Below are 25,948 nucleotides of genomic sequence, written 5' to 3'. Positions count from 1 at the left end.
TTAGTTGAGGAGAAAAGACTGCTTCCTAAGTTCATGTACTGTAAAAGCAACTGCTTGAGAAAGAACACAGTGAATGTAATTAAGAGAGAAACCATGATATCCTTCTGAATTCCCTGCCGTATAGACATACTTTATAGTCACCTCCATGGTATGGCACTTTTCAAATTCTGGAAGAACAGTCCTTAACTGCATTCACCGATGAGTTACATCAAATGGGTCAGGTACTGTCTGTGTTATTGCTCCAGCAGCACCACCATAATGTAAGTTTATGTGAGTTTTCAAAACTCAGATGTTAGGATAGTCTGAAGGTCTGCGAAGAAGGGTGGGAGCATGGGAAAGGCACCAAAATTAAAAAAAAAAAAAAAAAAAAAAGAAAGAAACACCTGCACGGGGAGCCGTTGCTAATACAGCAGGCATTACGCCTCTGTAAAATGCAAGGCACCTTCCTTTGCCTAAATTGTTTGGAATGCATGAATAATTCCTGTATAGGTATGTTCCCCTTTCACCGGGAGTGCTAGGTGTACTCTAGCCACGTGAAGAGAGTAAGTACCTATAACTGCTGTTAAACCTGCCATCGATCCAGGCATTCATCTGTGCGCAGACCAGAAACTCCCAGCTTTGTAGTAATTAATGTTCTATAAGGCTCAGACGCGATAAACTGGATCGCACCATAGCGAACGATTTGGATCATCACTGCACCATTCCCTTTATACAATCCCCAAGGTATCCCTCCTTTGGGGAACAGCACGCAATGCAGCAAACACTCCCAAACGTTTGTAATGGTGATTGTGAGCTGGTAATAAAACCTTTGCTTGGTCTAAAGGAGCACCTGTTTTGGCACAGCGTCCGGCAACACCTGTAGCCAGGAAGGAGCACGGCCAGGAGAAGTCTCGGCCTGCGATGGGCCCTCCAGCTCCTGCTGCCTGCCGCATCGCTAGAGGTGGGGTCGCCACAGCCAGTGCTGCCTCGGGAGATTTGGTCGCCAAATTACAAGCCAAGGGCCCTAGCCATGGCCAGAGCGGGCAGTGACAGGGCACCAACCTCCAGTCAGGAGGGGCGGAGTCTGTCCTTTAACCTTTATACTAGAGTCATGTGGTTATATGTCATCATATTATAGTATTAGAGTATTCTAAATCTGACTATATACTTAGCTTTACCAGCGCAATGTGTATTTTCACGAGCTTACATATTAGAAGTTAGCATCCTTTCATATTAACTTTAAGAACTTTTTTCAGCATTTCTTCTAAGGCAGGTATAGTGGTGATGGATTCCCTCAGCTTTTGGTTGTTATGAAAAGCTTTCTCTTGCCTTCATTTCTGAGGCATAGCTTTGTTGGGTAAACTATTCTTGGTTGGCACTTTCTGTGTGACCATGCTGGTGCCTTGATTTTGGACTTCCCAGGTTCCAGAACTGTGAGAAATACGTTTATAAGCTATCCAGTTTGTGGTTTTTTTGTTATTGCATCCTGAATGGGCTATATCAATCAAAATAGAATTGTTTGTTGAAATTCTTTTTCTCTTGTAATGTCTTCTCCCCTCCTTCATATATTACACACTTTGGTTTTGGTGATTGTTCCCCTATGCACTTTTATGCACATATATGTACCTCCTTATATACAGATATCTTTTCCAAAATGATCAATAAGATCATAATTGCACATGTTCAATATTTTTTCCCACTAAACAGGACATGGACAGGTTTCCAAGTCAGTATATAGTTACACTTCAGTATTTTTTAAATGCTGTATAAAACTGGATAGTATGGACATCGTGATTTTTTTCTAAACAACATTTTCCATGTAATGAAAATCTTGGTTGTGTACAGTTTTTAGCTCCTGTAAGCCTGTTCACTGGAAAAGTAACAAAACTATTTAAGGATACATATATATGTATATATTTACATATGTGTGTGCATGTATATAGATGTGTATATGTGTGTATGTATGTGTGTGTGTATATATGTGTATGTGTGTGTGTATATATATGTGTATATATATATATGTGTGTATATATATATGTGTGTGTATATATATATATGTGTGTGTGTATATATATATATATATATATATATATATATATATATATATATATAAAGAAAGATTCCTAGCAGTGTAATACAATCCTTTCAATTCAAGGAACTGAGCTCCAGAGGGCAAGAACTTTATCCAAGGCCAGATTTAAACCATGACTGATACCAGTGATCATAAAATTTCCATGAAATCCTGCCAGCCTTTCAGCTTATATAGTTAATAAGGAAGAAATGACTCTTACTAATGTGATTGATAGATTTCTTGAGGATAATTTTTGAAACCCAAGGCAGTAATTATCATGCATTTTCGTCTTGTCACTCTTTTGCTAAGTATGGTTCTTAAACGTCAGGGACATTTTTGTTGGCAGGATGAACATTTACAATTATTTTGTAGAATAGAGAATTGAGCCCCTGGGACTTCAGATTCTTTTTTCTTTTCTTCTCTTTTCTCCTCTCCTTTCCCTTCCCTCCCCCTCCCTCTCTTTCTCTCTTTTTCCTTCTTTGTTTCTTTCTTGGCTATTTGTCCAAGGTTGCCCATAGGCATAATTTGAGTACTCTAGTACAATAGCCTATGTCCTGGGGATACAAGAGAACTCTGAACAATGGGAGAGACAACAAGGAAATCAATGCTCCACAGTAGGGATAGGGTGAAATAGATAGCATGGCTGCAGGAGAAGGTGAAGAGTCAGCTCTACTTGGAGATGGACATAGTGGGTGATGCTTGAGTTGAGAATTGAAGGATGAGTGGACATTTATCAAGTGGGGAGGGCATGCTAATCATAACAGCATGTAAGTGCTTGGCGTTCTGAAAATAATTGGTATAATCAGGCAAATGTCTATTTTCTATCCTGGGATTGGCAGGAGTTGCAGTGGGAAGCAAGAAAAACCAAATCACAGAAGGCCTGCCCCCTGTTAAAAACTTGGTCTATCCGCCTCCAATCTTGTCTCACATTGCAGTAATCATCTAGATGAGAGATGAGGGCCTTAGCTATGGAATGAGACATGATGGATGTGAGAGATTTAAAGATTGAATCAATGCCAGCTGAAACTTAGCCAGGGTCCTAGTTCTGTTGAGTCTCAAACTAATTGGGAGACAATGGTCAGCCAAGAGATGGGAAAATTGGTAGTTATCCAATTTCTTGTCTGATTCAAGATTTCCTGAGTTACTTGATATATCCATATCCAAGGCACTTTTTCAGGGACAATAGAAGGCATTTAAGTATACTAATACTTGGGATTCTAAATTTCTTTTCAGGACAGTGTGAGAGTGGTCAAAACTTATAAACCACAAACCTAAGGAAGTAATGGGTTAGGGATAAAGTTCAAAGTTTGAATCCTGGTCATTCCTAATGTAAAAGGTTGCTAGGACTTGAGTCTTGGTATACTTTATTTTCAATGCAAAGGCACACAATGAATGATCTCTATTTTGCTTGTACTATATCATAGTAATTGAGATATACTGAGCTAATCTCTTTGCTTGTGTTTCAAAGGGGAATAATGTAGAGGCACATTAATACCATCCCCACTCCTAAAATTCTCCCCTACCTTCTTTCTCTAACTTCACCAACGTGAAGCTCTATTCTATGTCCACACCAGCAGATTCCTGACTAATCAATTTCAAAAGTCTAAATGAATGATGTTCAGCTTAAAAACAAAATGGCCCGCTGGCCCCTGTAAACAGAAAATAAACTTAATTCCATGAACTGCCCAAAACCTTCTCATTTTCAGAAGTAGAAGAATCAGGCTCAGAAAATGTATAAATAGAGGCAGAGCTGAAAACTCTCCAGAGAAACAACTGAAGATACAGGCATCAGTGCTGGGACCTCACGTAGCAGGCAATTCCACCATCAATGAATCTGAAACAAGCAACACCAAGAAATAAGGATACTGGAGAATTTTGACACTTTAATTAGTAGATGCAGCAAAGTGGATTCAAAATTTCATATGCAAGCATTTGATTAACAGAGCCCAGGTCATGTGCCCATGCCCGGTTACCAAGATGACAAGGAAAAGTTGAATATACTTTTGGACGTCTAGGTTTGTAGCGGGAGGTAAGCTCTGTTAGATACCAAGATTCACACAGGACCCAATAAGAAGGGGTTTATGCTGGGTATAATCTGTTGCCACACTAATGCTGCATTAAAAACTACACCAGACTTAGTGGCTTAAAACAACCATTTATTATACTCACAAGACTATGGGTCCACTGGGTTGTTCTGCTGGGTTTAGCTGGGCAATTCATTTGGTCCTGGCTGGGCTTAATCTGGTGATTGGCTTGTTGTTGGCTAGTCTAGAATGGTCTCAGCTGGTGTTACTGGCTCTGTTCTATGTATTTCATCTTCCAACCAAATTCCCTGGGCAAGTTCTCATGGCAACTGCATGGGTCTAATACCTAGGCTTGGAGTTGGCACACTGTCAGTTCTACCACATTCAATTGGCCAAGGTCCAGATCCAAGGAATGGGGAAATTGTGGTTCCTCCCATGAAGAGGTAGAACCTAAGACCAATTCCAAAATTAGCCTCAATTCTCCACCTCTCCTATATCTATGCTTTTTTTTTTTTTAACTTTTAGAATGATGGGCAAAGTATCTTGCCTACCACTTCACCTAGCCATCCAGCTTCTTTTCTATTCTCTGATATTATCAGTAATTATAGGTAAACATGTATGCATGGTTCCTTTTTCACACAAATGGTCATATATTCACACAATTTTGTGCTTGATTATTTGCATTTCATGTAACTTGAAGTATATCCCATATTCATAGGTGTATATATCTGTAGCATTAATTCCTAAAAGTAGAATTACTGGGTCAAAGTGTATATGCATTTTAAAATTTGATAGTGACAAACAGCGCTCCATAAGAAACAGCACTTTTATATACTTTCCCACCTAGAAATCTATGCAGTTGTTTTTCCCAACTCCTTGCCAAAATGCCAATCATCAAACCACTTTATATTATAAATATGATTTTTAAAAAGGTATTTTAGTAAATTTTTAAATTTCAAATGTACAGAAAAGTTGCAATGACAGTAAAGTATAACATATCCCCATCATTAAGATTCCCCAATTATTAATGTATTTGCTCTGCAAGCATCTCTATATGAATATCTATTGCCATTATTTGTTTTCTGAGCCACTTGAAAGCTAGTTGCTAACATCATGCCCCTTCACCTCTAAATCTAGTGTATATTTCTGGAACACAAAGACCCTCTCTTACTTATAAAGCAACAATGCAACCATCCAAATTAGGATATCAACACTGATAGAAAACTACTGTCCAGAAGTGATGCTGTGTTCTTCTCAGTGTATCACATCAGGAGGCACATGACATTGACCCATCCCACTACTGTTTATGTTAACCTTGATAACCTGCTCAAGTTGGGGTCTGAATTACAGGTGGAGAAGCCTGTCATTTTCCCCTTCTGGTGTCCTTCATAATTGAGAAGTATTTTGTGGGAAGATTTCTAATAAGAAATGGGATAATGGCCTAGTTTCAAATTTCTATCTACCAGCCTTAACATCCATTGATAATTCCCACTTGAACCAATCAGCATTGTAATGGTTGTCAAATGGTTTGTTATTTTCCTCATTTCTTCTACACTTATTAGTTGATACTCAACTATAAGGGAAAGCATTTCCTTCTCTCTCATATGTTAATATCAGTATGTACTTCTACAGTTTTATTCAATGGATTGTAATCCATTACTGTCCTTTTTAAAAATTTTTATTATTTTTAATTGAAGTATTGAATTTTAGTATTTTTAATTGATTTACAATATTGTAGTTCAGGTGTACAGCATAGTGATTTAGTATTGCACACTACACTTCATTATAGGTTATTACAAGATAATGGGTATAATTCCCTGTGCTATACAGTATATCCTTATCGCTTGTCTATTTTATATATAGTAGTTTGTGTCTGTTAATCCCATATTCCTAATTTTTCCCTCCCCACTTCCCTCTCCCTTTTGGTAACCATAAGTTTGTTTTCTATATCTGTGAGTCTTTCTGTTTTGCATATACATTCAAATGTATTTTTTTAGATTTCACATATATTATACAGTTTTTGTCTTTCTGTCTGACTTATTTCACTAAGTATAATACTCTCTGTGTTTATCCACACTGCTGCAAATGGCAGTATTTCCTCTTTTTATGGCTCAGTTATATTCCATTGCATATATGCAGCATCTTCTTAATCCAGTCATGGTTGATGGGCACTTGAGTTGCTTCTGTCTTGGCTACTGTATTGGGTTGGCCAAAAAGTTCGTTCTGGTTTTTCTGTAACATCTTACGGAAAAACCCGAATATCTTATAAAAAGTCCAAACGAACTTTTTGGCCAACCCAATAACTAGCATTGCCACAAATATTGGGTTGCATGTATCTTTTCGAATTAGTGTTTTCATTTTTTCTGGATATATACCCAGGAATGGAATTGCTATGGTAGTTCTATTTTTAATTTTTTAAAGAACCTCCATGCTGTTTTCCATAGTGGCTGCACCAACTTACATTCCCACCAATAGTGCAGGATGGTTCCCTTTCTCCACATTGTCGCCAACATTTGTTATTTGTAGACCTTTCGATGATAGCCGTTCTGGCCAGTATGAGGTGGTATACCTCCTTGTGGTTTTGATTTGCATTTTTCTAATAATTAGTGATGTTGAGCATTTTTTCATGAGCCTGTTAGCCATCTGTGTGCCTTCTTTGGAGAAATGTCTATTCAGGTCTTCTGCCTATTTTTTTTATTGGGTTGTTTGTTTTTTTGTTGTTGAGTTGTATGAGCTGTTTGTCTATTTTGGATGTTAACCCTTTGTTGGTCATATCATTTGAAAATATTTTCTCCCACTGCATAGATTGTCTTTTCATTTTGTCTGATTTCCTTTGTGCAAAAGCTTTTAAGTTTAATTAGGTCCCATTTGTTTAATCTTGCTTTTATTTCTTTTGCCTTAGGAGACTGATTCAAGAAAATATTTCTATGATTTAAATCACAGTGTTCCATCTGTTTTCCCCTAAGAGTTTTATGGTTTCAGGTCTTACATTAGGTCTTTAAACCATTTTGAGTTTATATTTGTATATGGTGTGAGGGAATGTTCTAATCTCATTGTTTTACACGTGGCTGGCTGTCCAGTTTTCCCAGCACAACTTATTTAAGAGACTGTCTTTCTCCATTGTATAGTCTTGCCTCCTTTGTCACATAGATTACTTGACCATAGGTGCATGGGTTTATTTTGGGCTCTCTATTCTGTTCCATTGATCCATGTGTCTGTTCTGGTGCCAATATCATGGTGCCAATACCATCTCTGTTTTGATTACTGTATCTTTGTAGTATAGTCCGAAGTCTGGGAGAGTTATACCTCCAGCTTTGTTCTTTTTTTTCTCAGGATTTCTTTGGCAATTTGGGGTCTTTTGTGCTTCCATATAAATTTTAGGATTACTCTAGTTCTATGAAAAATGTCATGGGCATTTTCAGAGGGGTCACATTAAATCTGTAGATTGTTTTGGGTAGAATGGCCATTTTAACAATATTAATTCTTCCACTCTGAGAGTATGGGATATCTTTCCATTTCTTTGACACCTTCTCAGTTTCTTTCATCACTGATTTATACTTCTCAGAGTATAGGTCTTTTTCTTTTTTTTTTTTTCCCCCACTTTATTTATTTATTTATTTATTTTTTGGCTGTGTTGGGTCTTCGTTTCTGTGCGAGGGCTTTCTCCAGTTGCGGCAAGCGGGGGCCACTCTTCATCACGGTGCGCGGGCCTCTCACCATCGCAGCCTCTCGTTGCGGAGCACAGGCTCCAGACGCGCAAGCTCAGCAGTTGTGGCACATGGGCCCAGTTGCTCCACGGCATGTGGGATCCTCCTAGACCAGGGTTCGAACCCGTGTCCCCCGCATTTGCAGGCAGACTCCCAACCACTGCGCCACCAGGGAAGCCCGATCTTTTTCTTTTGATGCAATTTTAAATGGGATTGTTTTTTACTTTCTCTTTCTAATATTACATTATTACAGTAAGTCACATACACACGAACCTTAAAGTTGTGAACTTTCAAAGATGCAAAAGTGCAGTTGCATGTCCAATCATGTAAGTTAGTTCATGTGTCTGGCATACATTGTCATGTGTGTGCATTCTCTATAAATGGTTGTGCTTTTGTGTACTTTACTGTATAGTACTGTATAGAGTACAGTACAGTATCTTTATTTCAAGCCCAGGATATCCCAAAGCAAGCATAAGAGTGGAGGTGATGTAGCTGGTACTACTGCACTTTTCAAGGTACTGTACTGTAAGATGAAAAATGTTTATTTTTCGTGTTTGTTTTTTATGTATTATTTATATGAAAAGTATTATAAACCTATTACAGTACAGTACTATATAGCCGATTGTGTACCTAGGCTAACTTTGTTGGACTCACAACACATTGGACTTACAAACACGCTCTTGAAACTGAACTCATTTGTATGTAGGGGACTTACTGCAGTGTATAGAAACACAACATATTTCTGCATTAATCTTATATCCTGCAACCTTGCTGAACTGATTTATTCTAATAGATTTTGGGTGGAGACTTTAGGGTTCTCTATATAGAGTATCATGTCATCTGGAAATAGTGACAGTTTTACCTCTTCCCTTCCAATTTGAATACATTTTCTTGTCTGATTGCTGTGGCTAGGACTTCCAATTGCTAGAAGTGGTGAGAGTAGACATCCTTGTCTTATTCCTGAATTTAGAGGGAAGGCTTTCAGCTTGAGTATGATGTTGGCTGTGGGTTTGTTGTAAATGGCCTTTATTATGTTGAGATATGTTCCCTCTATACCCATTTTGATGAGAGTTTTTATCATGAATGGATGTTGCATTTTGTCAAATACTTTTTCTTCATCTATTGAGATGATCATGTGATTTTTATCTTTCCTTTTGTTAATGTGGTGTATCACATTGTGTGATTTGTGTATGTTGAACCATCCTTGTGACTCTGGGCTGAATCCAACTTGATCATGGTGTATGATCCTTTTTATGTATTGTTGGATTTGGTTTGCTAATATTCTGTTGAGGATTTTTGCATCTATAGTCATCAGAAAAAAAAAAAAAAGAATTACAAGCCAATATCTTTGTAGTGTCTTTGTGTGGTTTTGGTTTTGCCTAATATTCTGTTGAGGATTTTTGCATCTATAGTCATCAGGAAAAAAAAAAAAGAATTACAAGCCAATATCTTTGTAGTGTCTTTGTGTGGTTTTGGTATCAAGGTGATGGTGGCCTTGTAAAATGAATTTGGGAGTGTTCCCTCCTCTTCAATTTTTTGGAATAGTTTAAGAAGGATAGGTATTAGTTCTTCTTTACATGTTTGGTAGAAGCTGTCCAGCCCTGGACTTTTGTTTGCAGGGAGTTTTTTTAAATTACAAATTCAATCTTACTTGTAGTGATCAGTTTGTTTAAATTGTCTTTTCTTGATTCAGTCTTAGCAGGCTGTATGTTTCTAGAAATTTGTACATTCTTCTAAGTTGCCAATTTGTTGACATACAATGGTTCATAGTATTCTCTTATAATTTTTTTGTATCTCTGGGATATCAGTTGTTTTTTCTTTCATTTCATATTTTGTTTATTTGGGTTCTCTTTTCTTTGTGAGCCTGGCTAAAGGTTTATCAATTTTATCTTTCCCAAAACCAGCTCTTGGTTTCATTGATCTCTTTTACTGATTTTTTTCACTTCTATTTTCTTTATTTCCTTGTTGATCTTTATTATTTCCTTCTGCTGACTTTGGGCTTTGTTTGTTGTTTTCTAATTCTTTTAGATAGTAGGTTATATTGCCCTGAATTGCGATGAACTTCTCTCTTAGAATTGCTTTTGCTGCATCTCATAGGTTTTGGAAACTTGTTTCCATTTTTATGTCTTGATGTATTTTCTGATTTCTTCATTGACCCATTGGTGTTTTAGTAGCATGTTGTGTGTAGTCTGTGTTTGTACTTTTCCTTTTTTTTTTTCTGTAGTTGATTTCTAGTTTCATACCATTGTGGTCATAAAAATGCTTAGTATAATTTCTATCCTCTTAAAATTTGTTGAGGGTTATTTTGTGACTCTAGGATGTGATATATCCTGGAGAACGTTCCATGTGCACTTGAAGAATGTGTATTCTTTTTTTGGATGTAATGTCCTATAGATACCAATTAAGTCCAACTAGTCCATTGTGTCACTTAAGACCACTGTTACCTTACTGATTTTCTGTCTGGATGATCTGTCCATTGATGTCAGTGGGGTGTTTAAGTTCTCCTACTATTGTTGTATTATTAATTTCTCCTTTTATGTCTGTTAGTATTTGCTTTATATATTTGGGTCCTCCTGTATTGGGTGTGTATATATTAAAGAGTGTAATATGCTCTTCTTGTATTGATTCCTTTATTATATAATGTCCTTCTTTGTCTTTTTTATAGCCTTTATTTTAAGTCTATTTTGTCTGATATGAGAATTGCTATCATCTCTGCTTTCTTGTTGTTTCTATTTGCATGAAATCTTTTTCCATCCCCTCACTTTCAGTCTGTGTGTCTTTCACCCAGAAGTGAGTCTCTTGTAGGCAGCATATTGAAGGGTCTTATTTTTTTTTTATCCAGTCAGCCACCTATGTTTTTTGATTAGAGAATTTAGACCAATGACATTTAAAGTAATTATTGATAGGTATGTCCTTATTGCTATTTTATTACTTGTATTCCAGGTGTTTCTGTAGTTCTTCTCTGTTCATTTCTTTTTGTTTCTCTCACTGTCATTTGATTTTTTTTTTTTTTTTGTAGTATGCTTGGGTTTCTTTTTGTTTTTTGTGTGTCTACTGTAGGTTTTTGATTTTTGGTTACCATGGGTTCATATGTGTTGACCCATAATTATATCTACTTGCTTTAAACTGATAGTCTAATTCAAACACATTCTAAAAGATCTGCATTTTTACTCTCCTCCCTCAATTTTTCTGACGTCATGTTTTATATCTTCATGTTTATCCTGTTAGTGTTTACTGTAGTTATAGTTGCTTTTACAATATTTTTTGTCTTTTAATGTATGTACTGGCATATTTAACACATTATTCACTGGGGGATTTTTGCAGAAACTAATACCTATGGCTAGTGATTTGTTACGTAAGTGAATACTGAAACACCTGCATTTGAGTAAATATCAACAACTTTTTTTTGCATTTAATGTATTTATTTGAAACTTTGTACATGTCTTACTAAAGCATTCTAATATTTTGTTAGAGTGTGTTAGGCAGTATATCAGGCACCTCTGTGTAGGGGAACAGAACATCTATTACAAATATACCATGTTTCACTGTGTTTTCCCCGGAAGAGCAGAGTCTCCACTTTCTGGCAGCATTTTGTTTTATTCCTGTGGGTATTATTTCCTCTAGAATATGTTCTTTTATTTTACCTGATAGTTGACAAGGTGGATCTTTGCAGGGGGCTCTTTTAGAAATGCCACAAGAAGGACCGGGGTGGGACTACCACTTCATTCACCAGAATGGTCATTTACCCATTCTCTAGTTACTGCTAACAAAAATTGCTTGTAAGTCATTTTATTCTGTGCATTTAGGCTACAATAAATTTTAAACGCATTGAATAAACTGCAATAACTCAAATAGAAACCCACTTTCTTATACCATTTTCAGGTTTTCCAGAGGATATTGAAGTTTGCCAGATATTGATCAGATCGATCAACTCCTTTCATATATTTATTATACTCTAATATACAAGTGGACTTAGTCATCTGATGTTTAGTCCTCCTGTCTTCCTTTCCTGTAGATGCTATGGAGGCATCATGAATAGTTGTCACCATGCGGAGTGGCCTCTTGTCTTTCCATATAAGAAGAATCATTTCTCTCTTACATAAAAATGTCATTTCTCCCCTCTGTAGATTTTTAGATTTCTCCTTTAATTGGTTTGGTAGACCACGATTCTCTCTTATAGTCCCACAAACTCTGGTTTTATTTTTCAACAATATTTCAGATGTGGACACACTGTTGTAATAATTGTCTTGGTAAATATGGTGACATGAACTAAGATAAGGTTGTAGCACTGATAATATTGTTTATTGCAGTTTCTTTCCTTCACTTGTGTAAATCTCAAGGTTGCATATACATCCAGTTTCACTTTTCGCTAACCATCCTGACCAAAATTCCATATTTTGTAAGTTTTCCAGAATTATAGGTTTTGAATCTGAGTCATCTTCTCCACCTTATCGTTGCCTCACCAAGTGATAGCTCTTGTTTGGGTACATAGATCAGCTGAAATTTTGGTAGAAAATAATCCAAAAGAGGTTTAACTTTGAAATTCTGTCTGCAGGAAGTGGAGTTTCCAAGTTATTGTTAAAGTGAAGAAATGTCATTATTTGTTTGAACCTTCTTGTCATAATCTTTGGAAAGACAGGTGTTTTAAATAAGGGATCAGTTGACCAGTATTCTCTCCAGTGTGACTTTATTTGTCCCATCAAAATAATTAATCCAAGAAACTTCTTCATATCATTATTGGTTACATCAGTCCATTTTAAAGCCTTATCATACTTTTTATATGATTTTTCATTCTGTTGGTAATACAAGTTTGTTTGAGAAGCAACCAATTTGAAAAAGTCATTACCAAAAATTAATTCTGTTATTTCACTAACACACACTTTGTGGGTTATTACATTCAATAGTTACACTTGACACATATGTAAAGTCTTCTAATTTTCCTGAAATGTTGTCTTCAATCCACTCTGCTATAGAAGCAAAGGCGCATTCTCCAGCTCCGTGAGTTTCATTTTCACTTTCCGTATCAGAATCAATCACTAAGGTTTTTTGTCTTTTTCTTGGTCTAATATTCACATCCTCTGAATCAGAACTATTCTGAAGAACTATCTTCTGAGACGCTAGTATATATGTCACTCGGACAGTCAGAGAAAGCATCTGCATAAAACTCTTCTTCACTCAAAATTTCGTGATGTGTCGTTTTTGAAAATTTTATGGTATAAACTTGCATTTATAATATACACAAGGTTGGAACAAAAACCTAACGGAGCAAAATGTGAATGACTATGACAATTATAAGTTGTATAATGAACTCTTGATCAATTTTAAGCTCTAACAATTTCGCATGGTGATGTTAATTGTATCACTCTAAAACTGTATTGATACGTCTCTGGTCAATAACATTCGGGTAACAAAAGATGTATTACTATGTTTCCGGTCAATAACGTGTTAAGTGATCTTCAATCCTTACTATATATTTGCTTTTTCTATTGGGATTTTCCGTTTCCTGTATATTCTTACTTCTTTTCCATTTAGAGAAGACCCTTCAGCATTTCTTTTAGGGTAGGTTTAGTATTGCTGAGTTCTTTGAATTTTTGCTTGTCTGAGAAGTTCTTTATCTCTCCTTTGGGTAGGGTACCCTAAGTTGTAGGTTTCTCCCTTTCAGGGCTTTGCAAGCCAGAAAGGGGTGACATGATATATTCAAAGCTTCTGCAGAGAAGTCAGCTGATAGCCTTATGGGGGTTCCCTTTTATATGACTCTTACTGCCTTTAGAGTCCTCTTTAACTTTTGTTATTTTAATTATGATATGTCTTGGTGTAGGTCTGTTTGGGTTCATCTTTTTTGGGACCCTCTGTTATTCCTGTACCTGAATATCTGTTTCCTTCTTTAGGTTTGGGAAGTTTTTTTAAAAAATTATCTTCTTTATTGAAGTATACTTGATTTACAATGTTTCAGGTATACAGCAAAGTAATTCAGTTTATACATATATGTTCTTTTTCAGATTCTTTTCCATAATAGGTTATTATAAGATATTGAATACAGTTCCTTGTGTTATACAATAGGTTCTTGTTGTTTAATTTATCCCACCCCCTTTTCCCCTTTGGTAACCATAAATATGTTTTCTATGTCTGTGAGTCAATTTATGTTTTGTAAATATGTTCATTTGTATCATTTTTTTAGATTCCACATATAAGCAATATCATATGATACTTATCTTTCTCTGACTTAAAACTTCACTTAGTATGATAATCTCTAGGTCCCTCCATGTTGCTGCTTGGGCATTCACAAAGTTTTGAAAAACAACCAAGAATTAGGGTATGGGTTGTATGATAAGGTTAATCTCCTATACAAGGACAGTCAGGACTGGGAGAGGTGGCTGTTTATGCAGCTAATGCATATCCAGCACAGAGTGTCAAGCAAAATAAACAGGAATATATTCTGAACAAAAGAACAAGATAAAATCTCAGGAAAAAATATTAGTGAAACAGATAAGTAACATACTTGAGAAAGAGTTCAAAGTAATTGTCATAAGGACACTCACCAAAGTCAGGAGAACAATGCATGAATGATATGAGAATTTCAACAAAGAAACAAAATAAGAAAGTACCAAACTGAAATCATAGAGCTGAAGAATAACTGAGCTGAAAAATTCAAGAGAGGCATTCACTAGCAGGCTAGATAAAGCAGAAGACAGGATTAGCAAACTTATTTTACCAGGCCAGCATTACTTTGATACTAAAACCAGAAAAGGACACCACAAGAAAAGAAATTATAGGCCAATAGCCCTGATGAATATAGATGCAAAATTACTTACCAAAAATATTATTAGCAAACCAAGCTCAGCAATACAGTAACAGGATCATACACCATGATCAAGTGGAATTTATCTCAGTGATGCAAGGATTGTTCACCATTCAGTTCATCAATGTGATATAACACATTAAAGTGAAGGATAAAAATCATATGATCTCAATAGATTCAGAAAAATCCTTTGACAAAATTCAACATCCATTTAAAAAAACTCAACAAATAGAATGTACCTCAATGTAATAAATGCCATATATGATAAGCCTACAGCTAACATCATATTCAACAGTGAAAAACTGTAAGGTTTTCCCTTAAGATCAGGAACAAGATAAGGGTAACCACTCTTCCCACTTTTATTCAGCATGGTATTGGAAGTCCTAGCCAGAGAAATTAGGTAAGAAAAAAGACATCCAAGTTGTCTTTTTGCATATGACATATACAGAAAATCCTAAAGGCTCCACCAAAAAACTGTTAGAATATTTAGTAAAGTTGCAGGGTACAAAATCAATATAAAAATGTCTGATGAATTTCTATAAAGTGTCAGAGAAATTACGAAAACCATCCCATTTATAATTGCATCAAAAAAGTAACATAGGATTACATTTAAGCAATGAGGTGAAAGACCTGTATACTAAAAGCTATAAGACATTGATGAAAGAAATTGAAGACAACACACACAAATGGCAAGATATACCATGCTCATGAATTGGAGGAATGAATATTAAAACAACCCTACTACCCAAAGCAATCTACAGATTCCATGCACTCCCTATCACACTACCAATGGCATTTTTCACAGGAAAAGAACAAATAATTCTAATTTGTATGGAATCAGGAAAGACCCTGAATAGTCAAAGCAATCTTGAGAAAAAAAAATACAGCTGGAGGTATCACACTCTCTGATTTCAGACTATACTACAAAGCTTAACAATCCAAAGAGTATGCTACCGGCACAAAGCCAGACACATAGATCAATGGAACAGAACAGAGAGCCCAGAAATAAAACCACATTTATAGGACCAATTAATCTATGACAAAGGAGGCAAGGATGTACAATAAGGAAAAGACAGCTCTTCAATAAATGGTGTTGGGAACCCTGGACAGCTATATCAAAAGAATCAAATTGGAAGAGTATCTCACACCATATGCAAAATACACTCAGTGGATTAAGGACTTAAGTGTAAGACCTGAAACCATAAAACTCCTAGAAGAGAACATATACAGAACACTCTTTGACACTGGCATAGCAATATTTTTCTGTCTCCTCAAGCAAGGGAAACAAAAGCAAAAGTGAACAAATGGGACTACATCAAACTAAACTGGATAGGCACTTTTTTACCAAAGAAGACATACCAATGGCCAACAGACATATGAAAAGATGCTCAATATCACTGATCACCAGAGAAATGCAAATCAAAACCACAAAGAGATACCACCTCACACCTCTCAGAATGGCAGTCAGTCATCAAAATGACAATAAAAGTTGTTGGCAAGGATGTGGAGAAAAGGGAACTCTTGTTCACTGTTGGTGGGATTTGTATATTGGTGCAACCATAATGAAAAACAGTACAGAGGTTCCTCAAAAATTAAAAATAGAACTATGACATGACCCAGTAATTTTACTTCTGGGTATTTACCCAAAGAAAACAAAAACGCTAATTCAAAAAGATATATGTGCCCCAACATTCACTGCAGCATTATTTACAATAGCCATGATATGGAAGCAACCTAAGTGTCCACTGATAGATGAGTGGATAAAGAAGATGTGATTGATATATATATAATATATATATATATATATATATATATATATATATATATAATACTTAGCATAAAAAATGAAATCCTGTCATTTGCTACAACATAGATGGATTTAGAGGGTATTATACTAAGTGAAATAAGTCAGACAGATGAAGATAAATACCATATGATCTCACTTATGTGTGGAATCTAAAAAACAACAACAGCAAAAAACCAACAGCAAAAAACCAAAACAAAATGAAAAGAGACTCATAGATATAAACAACAAATGAGTCGTTCAGAAGGTTAGGGATTGGATGATTGGGCAAAATAGGAAAGGGGATTAAGAGGTACAAAATTCCAGTTGTAAAATAAATAACTATAGGGATGTAATACACAGTATAAAGAATATGGTCAGTAATATTGTAATAACTTTGTATGGGAACTGATGGTTATTAGACTTATCATGGTAATCATTACATAATGTATGTAAATGGCAAATCACTATGTAGGACACCTGAAAGTAACATAATATTGTAAATAAACTATATTTCAATTAAAAACTCCATACTACCCAAAGCAATATACATACTCAATGCAATCCCTATCCAAATTCCAATGGCATTTTTCATAGAATTAGAACAAACAATCCTAAAATTTATATGGAACAACAGAAGACCCATAATAGCCAAAGCAATATTGAGAAAGAAGAACAAAGCTGGAGGCATCACACTCTGATTTCAAACTATACTACAATGCTACAGTAATCAAAACAGTATGGTATCACCATAAAAACAGACACATAGATCAATGGAACAAAATAGAGTGCCTAGAAATAAACCCACTCATGTATGGTCATTAATTTATGACAAGGGAACCAAGAATATAGAATGGGGAAAGGACAGTCTCTTCAATAAATGGCATTGGGAAAACTGAACAGTTACATGCAGAAGATGAAACCAGATCACTGTTTTTACACCATACACAAAAGTTAACTAAAAATGGATTAATGACTTGACTGTAAGACCTGACCATAAAACGCTAGAAGAAAACATAATAAGCTCTTCAACATTGGTCTTGGCAATGATTTTTTGGATTTGACACCAAAAGAAAAGTAAACAAGTGGAACTACAACAAACTAAAAAAGCTTTTGCACAGAAAAGGAAACCAACAAAATCAAAGGCAACCTACTGAATGGGAAAATATATTTGCAAATCATATACCTGATAAGTTGTTAATATCCAAAATATATACAGAACTCATAAAACTAGCAAAAAAAATCCAATTCAAAAATGAGCAGAGTGGATGCTAAACAATATGCTACTAAACAACCAGTGGATCACTGAAGACATCAAAGAAGAAAAAAACCTGGAGACAAATGAATGAAAACACAATGATCCAAAATCTATGGGATACAGCAAAAGCAGTTCTAAGTGGGAAGTTTATGGCAATACAAGCCTACCTCAGGAAACAAGAAAAATCTCAAATAAATAACCTAACCTTATACCTAGAGGAACTAAAAAAAGAAGAACAAACAAAACCCAAAATTAGTAGAAGGAAGGAAATCATAAAGATCAGAGAAGAAATAAATGAAAGAAACTTTAAAAATAGAAAATGTCAATGAAACTAAAAGGTGGTTCTCTGGCTAAACGTCTATCAATTTTCTTTTCAGACTCATCAAGGAAAAAAGAGAGCATAAATCAATAAAATCAGAATTGAAAAAGAAGTTACAATCAAACCCACAGAAGTACAAAGGAACATAAGAGATTACTATGAACTATATGAAAAACAAAAACAAAACAAAAAAACAGAACTAGAAGAAATGGACAAATTCCTAGAACTGTACAATCTCCCAAGACTGAACCAAGAAGAAACAGAAAGTATGAACAGACTAATTACCAGTAATGAAATTGAATCAGTAATTGAAAAAGCTGCCAACCAACAAAAGTCCAAGATCAGATGGCTTCATATGTGAACTCTATCAAACGTTTAGAGAAGAGTCAACACCTATCCTTCTCAAACTATTCCAAAAAAATTGAAGAGGAAGGAATGCTTCTGAACTCATTCTACAAGGCCAACATCATCCTGACACCAAGTCCAGACACACAAAAAGAAAATTACAGGCCAATATCACTGATGAACACAGACACAGAATTCCTCAAAATATTAGCAAGCTGAATCCAACAATACATAAGAATCATACATCATGATCAAGTGGGATTTATCCCAGGGATGCAAGAACTTTTCAGTATCTGCAAATCAATTAATGTGCTACACCACATTAACAAATTGAAGAATAAAAATTTTATGGTCATCAACAGATAACGGAATAAGTTTTTGACAAAATTCAACATGAATTTATGATAAAAACTCTCCAAAAATTGGGTATAGAGGGAACATATCTCAACATAATAAAGGCCATATATGATAAACCTACAGCTATCAGCATACTCAATGGTGAAAAGCAGAAAGCATTTCCTCTAAGATCAGGAACAAGTCAAGGATGCCCACTCTCACCACTTTTAGTCAACATAGTTTTTGAAACCACAGCAATCAGACATGAAAAAGAAATAAAAAAGACTCCAAATTGGAAAGGAAGAAGAATAAAATCATCATTGCTTGCAGATGACATGATACTATACGTAGAATATCCTAAAGACACCACCAAAAAACTACTAGAGCTCATCAAGGAATTCAGTAAAGTTGCAGGATACAAATTAATATAAAGAAATCTGTTGCATTTCTATACACTAACAACAAACTATCAAAGAGAAAAATTAGGGAAATAATCCCATTTATAACTGCATCCAAAGGAATAAATCTCCTAGGAATAAATCTGACTAAGAAGCTAAAAGATCTGGACTCAGAAAACTCTAAGACACTGATGAAAGAAATTGAAATCAGCACAAACAGATGGAAAGATATACTGTGTTCATGGATTGGAAGAATTAATATTGTTAAAATGACCATACTACCCAAGGCAATCTATAGATTCAATACAATCCCCAACAAAATACCAAGGGCATTTTTCACAGAACTAGGACAAATAATTTTAAAATTTGTATGGTATACAAAAGACCCCAAATAGCCAAAACAATCTTGAGAAAGAAAAACAGAGCTGGAGGTATCATGCATTCTGACTTCAGACTATATTACAAAGCTACAGTCATCAAACCAGTATGGTACTGGCACAAAAACAGACACATAGATCAATGGAACAGAATAGAGAGCCTAGAAATAAACCCACACACTTATGGTCAATTTATCTACGAAAGAATACAAGACTATACAATGGGGAAAAGAGAGTTTCTTCCCTAAGTAGTGCTGAGAAAACTAGGCAGCTACATGTAAAAGAATGAAATTAGAACATTTTCTCACACCATATACAAAAAATAAACTCAAAATGGATTAAAGACCTAAATATAAGACTGGAAACCATAAAAATCCTAGAAGAACACATACGTAGAACACTCTGACATAAACTGCAGCAATATATTCTTTTGAATCTTTCTCCTAAGGCAAAGGAAAAAAAATAAAAATAAACAAATTGGACCTAATTATACTTAAAACCTTTTACACAACAAAGGCAACCATCAACAAAATGAAAAGACAACCTATGGAATGGGAGAAAATATTTGCAAATGATATTACTGATAAGGGGTTAATATCCAAAATATATAAACAGCTCATATAACTCAACTTGAAAAAAACAAACAACCAAATTTTAAAATGGTCTTCTTTAAGAAGACCTGGATAGACATTTTTCCAAAGAAGACATACAGATGGCCAACAGATACATGAAAAGATACTCAACATTTCTAATCATCAGAGAAATGCAAACCAAAGCCACATGAGATATTGCCTCATACCTGTCAGAATGGCTATCATGAAAAAGACCACAAATAGTAAACATTGGCAAGGGTGTGGAGAAATGGGAACTCTTGAACACTGTTGGTGGGAATGTAAATTGGTGTAGCCATTGTGGAAAACAGCATGGAGGTTCCTCAAAAACTAAAAACAGAACTACCATATGACCCAGCAATTCCACTTCTGGGTATATATCCAAAGAAAATGAAAACACTTATTCAAAAAAGATACATGCACCCCCATGTTTACAGACACATTATTTACAATAGCCAAGATATGGAAGCAACTTAAGTGTCCATCAACAGATGAATGGGTAAAGAAGATATGTTATTTATATAGAATGGAATACTACTCAGCCATAAAAAAGAATAAATTTTTGTCATTTGCAACAACATGGATGGATCTGGAGGGCATTATGCTCAGTGAAATAAGTCAGACAGAGAAAGACAAATGCCATATGTTATCATTTATATGTGGAATCTAAAAACACCAACCAAACAAACAAAAGACCTGAGCTCATGGAAACAGAGAACAGATTGGTGGTTGCCAGAGGTAGAGGTGGGGATGGGTGAAATGGGTGAAGGGGGTCAAAAGGTACAAATTTCCAGGTATAAAGTTATTAAATCATGGAGATGTAATGTACAGCATGACGACTACAGTTAATAATACTGTATTGCATATTTCAAAGTAGCTAGAAAAGTGGATATTGAAGGTTCTCATCACAAGAAAAAATTCTTTGTAACTATGTATAGTGATGGATGTTGACTGGACTACTGTGGTGATCATTTTGTAATATATACAAACATCAAATCACTGTGTTGTACACCTGAAACTAATTATAATGTTATGTCAATTGTATTTTTTAAAAAATTCCGTGCTGTCTTTTGGAATCATATCTGGAAGCTTGCCCTAGAGTCCGTTTCTCTCATCAATTCTGTAAATCATTTCACACCCTTTTAAGTCTCTGTTGGCTTTTCAAGCAGGAGAAGGCTCAATTGTCTCTGCCTGCACTCTCAATGGATACACATGGTTATTTTTGGACTGAGATGCAACTTTCCTTTCCTTTTCACTTCTGAAACTCCAAAATGTTGTTCTAGTGAAAGTGTTTAACTTCATTAATACTGATGACCATGTTGGAGTTTGAGGGAGGGCCCTATGAACAGTAACCACTCTTCTTTACCTGAGTTCAGAACAGGTTGGGACATAGAGAGAGGAATTGATGATGTGGAGGTCAAAAAATCTCCCTTTTTAGCTGATAAAGCTGTTGGGAGAAATGCAATTTAGGTTTCTGGTAAAAAAGACTTGCAAATACTGCACCCAAAGTTAAATTCACCCACTCAGTACAAGCTGAGCTGGACTCTGGCAGGTCTTCCTAACAAGGTCCAGCCCCTGAAAAGTTGATGGTATAGAGGAGCAGAACCGATGAGAACATATACTCTTCTTCCAGACGGGCAGATCAGAGAGAGAGAGAGAGGAGCATCTCCCACATCTCTCCCCTAAACTCAATCACCAGAGTGCAATCTCCATTCTTCCAGTTTTCAGAATGAGGAGCTTCCACTTTGGGTGAGTGTTCCCTCCATCTTCCAAAATGTATGTCTCAAAACTTCCCTTCAGTCATCTCATCCAACTAAGATTTATTTCTTTTCAAGGGTTCTTATGCTTTTTTCTCCCTCTGGTTTATCTTTCTGGGAATAAAAACAGTAGTCTGTCTAAAATAGTTAGTTTTATAAAAATAAGTTAATTCAGTCTTGATCAATGATAGGTATAGTGGATGGTGTCCCATGTCACCCAGACACCTCTCCAGGAGTGAAGTACTTTTCACCTACTACTGAGAACACTTAGCTATCAGTCTTCATGTCTTGCCTGAAGAGAGGCAGTTTGCCTGAGGGCACAGCCCCTTCCTAGAACAGTCCACATTCAGTGACTGATTATCCTACTCATTGACGCCTCTGCCCCCTTGATCCAACTGAGAACAACAATAAGGGGTCATCTCAGCTTCAGAGATTCCTGTCGAGTCTGGTGAGGTCTTTGTGTAACCATGCGGTGGTCCAAATTCCCTTTCTGCTGAATCCTTCTTTCTATCCATCCCTTCCACATGTGTTCAACTTAAGAGCAACATTTAATAAACTTCCTGTACACTATTATTTGTCTCAGAGGCGGTTTCCTGGGGACCCAACCTGCAACAGTTAGTGCCAGGAATGATCCAAGAAAGTCAGTGCTAAGAAAGGATCCTGAAGCTGGGTTGTCACCAGCCAGCTGGCCAGAAGGACCCTGTAGAGAGCTGGATACTGCACACCCACCTCCCAAATTCACGTTCATTCAGAACGTCAGGATGTGACCTTATTTGGAAATAAGGTCTTTGCAGGTGGAATTAGTTAAGGATTGAGGTGCGATCATGGTGGATTAAGGTGGGCCCTAAATCCAGTGACAGGTTTCTTTATAAGAGAAGAGGACATAGAGGAGAAGGCCAGGTAAAGATGGGATCAGAGATTGGAGTGATGCTGCCACAAGCTAAGGAACATCTGGAGCCATCAAAAACTGGAGGAGGCAAGGAAACATTCTTTCCGAGAAACTTCAGAGGGAGTATAGCCCTGCTGACACACTGATTTTGGACTTCCAGTCTCCATAATTATGAAAAAATAAATTTCTATTGTTTTAAGCCATGCAGTTTGTGGTCATTTGTTACAGCAGCTCTAGGAAACTAGCACAGACCCCCTCACTGATCATGCGTGGAGTACTGATAGCTCCTGGCACAAGGCTGAATTATTAAAAGGTTGAAATTGTTAAAATGTTTGCTGATGGAGAAGTGGAAGGAAATGAACTAGCAGGTGCACTGGATCAGGTGTTTGAAAAGTATGGGGAAATACTGACCACATGTACAGTGGAATTAGGTGGCTCTTGCTAAACGCAATTGGTATTTTGGAAAAATAACAAGAAGTTGAGTGTTTAATCAGTAACTAAAAGCTAAGCCAGAGGCCTTCTTTATAGCATCTAAAGAGGCTCTTGTCTCCTTCACCAGAGCCAGAGAAAACAGAGGACTAGGCTCTGGACTTAATCATAAATATAGTAGAGCTCTGAAGAAGATTCACTTCTCAGCTAGGTAAGTATGCAATGCCAAGGTCAGAGTCCTAGTTGGAACAGAATGGGGTCATCTTCAAATCCCTGCATTCCTCAGAACCCATGATCCTGCAGAACTTATCCAGTCTTCCCCATTAATGGGATTCATGATGATGCAGAACCCCGACCCCACCCCCCGTCCCTGCTCCAGATCTATACTCAGTCATTAAGTAAATTTCAATCACAACATAACCCAGCTGGGGATGTGCTAGGCTGGCTAGGCTGATTAGGGAGAAAAGGTACTCTACCCCAAAGGAAGTTTCTTGGGTGAGAAAGATGCCATGTGGAATTCATATACGTCTCAATGGGAGAATCACAATGCAGACTGCTAGGGTTCTGGACAAGGTCATTTACAGCAAGAATTGTACACTGTTTGTTTGAGAAACAGCTTCTGGCTTGCTACTGGGCCTTGATGTAGATGGAGCATCTGAATATGCTATACCAAGCAACTATGCAGTAACAATGCCCTTCATAAATTGTGTTAAACCAGAACCCACAAATCTTTAGATTGGGTAGATGGAATGGTACTCCAGGATCAAGCATGAACAGAGCTGAAGGACAAAGCAGCAAAACAGATAGCCCAGACCTCACCGCTGTTGCACTAGTGTCTTACCCTCAGGTCACACCCTAGGCAGCATCAGGGTCCCTTATGACCAGATGTAGAAGTAGGAGAAAAAAGATGTCAATCCTTTGAAGAGTTTCAGCTGGCCTAACCTGCTTCACAGGATGGCACGGAGGAGACACTGTCTACCAAACCATTGAGTATGAGCTAATGAGAAGGGCATCAGCATCACTAAGAAATTCAGTGGTGGCTGCCTTTGTAGGCCAGAGGTGACAAATGGAGATGCCACTACAAGACTGGCACCACTGAGAGCAAAGAGCATGATCAGATTCTGAAACAGTAGAGGCAGGAGGTAGCGCATAAGCATCAGAAACCTAGTGGACACGATCATTGCAATCAGCAGCATGGTCAGAGTGGCCGCCAGAGGGTTGCAATCTGGCTCAAAGAGATCTGAACCATGAGGACACTCTGTGGAGTGTGACATGGGCCCACTATACAGATGACATCAGGCAAGACATTTATTAGAGAAAGTGCCTATCAGGGAAAATGGTGAGGCAGCCGGGTGAGGCTGAGAGAGCCATTAGTCTGCATTGCATGTCTAACTCCAGAGGAAAGAAGTAAGGTTGCATGGAAGCTTCTTAGCCTGAGTGCAACTCTAAGGAAAGTTTGGCAAGGCCACTGCAGGGTCCTTGAGCCACTTTACTTCCCTGCTTGTCCCGCCAGAGTGTCCAGTGTGAGGAAGATCAAGGGTTATTTGTCCCAGATAGTGGGGACAAGATGGCAGCTCCACTATTGACTTGGCTTTGGGGAAATTTCAATTCCATGCACATATATTTCAAGAACAAACTAACCTGGTTATGGAATTCATTAGACAGTGGGGTTGCTTTTAATCATCATCTGGCATCTCTTTAAACTGAATGGCTTGCTTGGGATTTAATCAGGCAATAACAAAACTTTGATAAAAATCACAACTCAGGGTTTTTTTTTTTTTTTAATATTACATAACGAGACAGAGTGATTCCAGATAAATTAAAGTTGGGCAGCAGTCTTCTTTTGGATGAACTCTATTAATCAAGTGTATTTTATAATTATTGTTTATTTGATCATCAAGCCCTAAGGGTAAGTTAAAGATTTTAATTTCCTGGGAAACGATATGCCAAAGTATGAAATCAAGAAGACTGCTATAAAAGGCAAAGGATATCTAAAATGATGGGGCTACCACAACTGGTCAGTTCATAAATAATATTTGTATGATTTTACAGGCTGGTTGCCAGTAATTATGTCAGTTACTCCTACTAAGGAAATATCTCATTCCAAGATATTAAAGTTAGACCTCACTACAGAAAATCCATTAACTTCATCATAACTTTATAGAAGTTTGATAAAAACTCATTAATCAAATTGTATAGACCTGGAATATCTTTGGAAGGATACTCTATTGGAGGGTCATGGCAGTCAAGATTATGAAGTAGATTAACAGTGTTTGTTGTGTTAGAATTTGTTTACTATATCAATGTACTAATTTTAAAATTATAATCAAAATCAAAGCTTTAAGTCATAGTTGGTACAATTATCACTTTAAAATCATAGTATTTTGATACTATGATATACTTAATGTAGGAAGTATTGGATTTACATATGAACATATTTATATACTGTGGGTTCTGTTTTGTTAAAACCTGGACCTATCTCTCTTGGAGACCCTTTCTAGGATAACCTAACCATAGTCAATGTGGAATGACCCAGGTTTGGGGAAATATGCCAAAGCACCAGTAATTCCACAAGACCACACCATAGTAATCCTATGAGGCCACACCATGAGTCCACACCGTGAGGAAAAGACATTTCCACATTAACTCTGGGGTAAGAAATGAGATGTATTCTGGACTAGGGAAAGTGAAGAGGCTTGGAGTACTTCTGCTGGTGGGGGTGAGATCCACGTGGAGACAGACAAGCGTAAGAGAGAACACCCAAACTCCTCCTGGTGTCAACAGTGGCATTGTGGAAACACCCCTTCCTGAGCAGCTGGGACCCAGGGCAGCAGCGTCTACAGTGGGCCTCCAAACTTAAGGGGGT

General features: G+C 36.7%; 1 protein-coding gene and 1 pseudogene across 1 annotated transcript in view; both read right to left on the bottom strand.

Annotated features, from left to right (window-relative positions):
- On the bottom strand, nt 1–24,356 carry LOC132366221 (solute carrier family 25 member 16-like; annotated as a pseudogene).
- CNOT6L (CCR4-NOT transcription complex subunit 6 like) overlaps nt 3,802–25,948 on the bottom strand; it is a 363,313-nt gene continuing 341,166 nt past the window's right edge. The window contains exon 15 of the transcript XR_009503290.1: nt 3,802–3,884. The gene's annotated coding sequence lies outside the window, so the exon portion shown is untranslated. The remainder of the gene's footprint in view (nt 3,885–25,948) is intronic.

The sequence above is a fragment of the Balaenoptera ricei genome, chromosome 5 (genome assembly GCF_028023285.1).
Source record: "Balaenoptera ricei isolate mBalRic1 chromosome 5, mBalRic1.hap2, whole genome shotgun sequence".
Classification (NCBI taxonomy): Eukaryota; Metazoa; Chordata; class Mammalia; order Artiodactyla; family Balaenopteridae; genus Balaenoptera; species Balaenoptera ricei.
The sequence above is the reverse complement of the archived record's forward strand: the minus strand, read 5'-3'. Positions and strand labels throughout refer to the sequence as shown.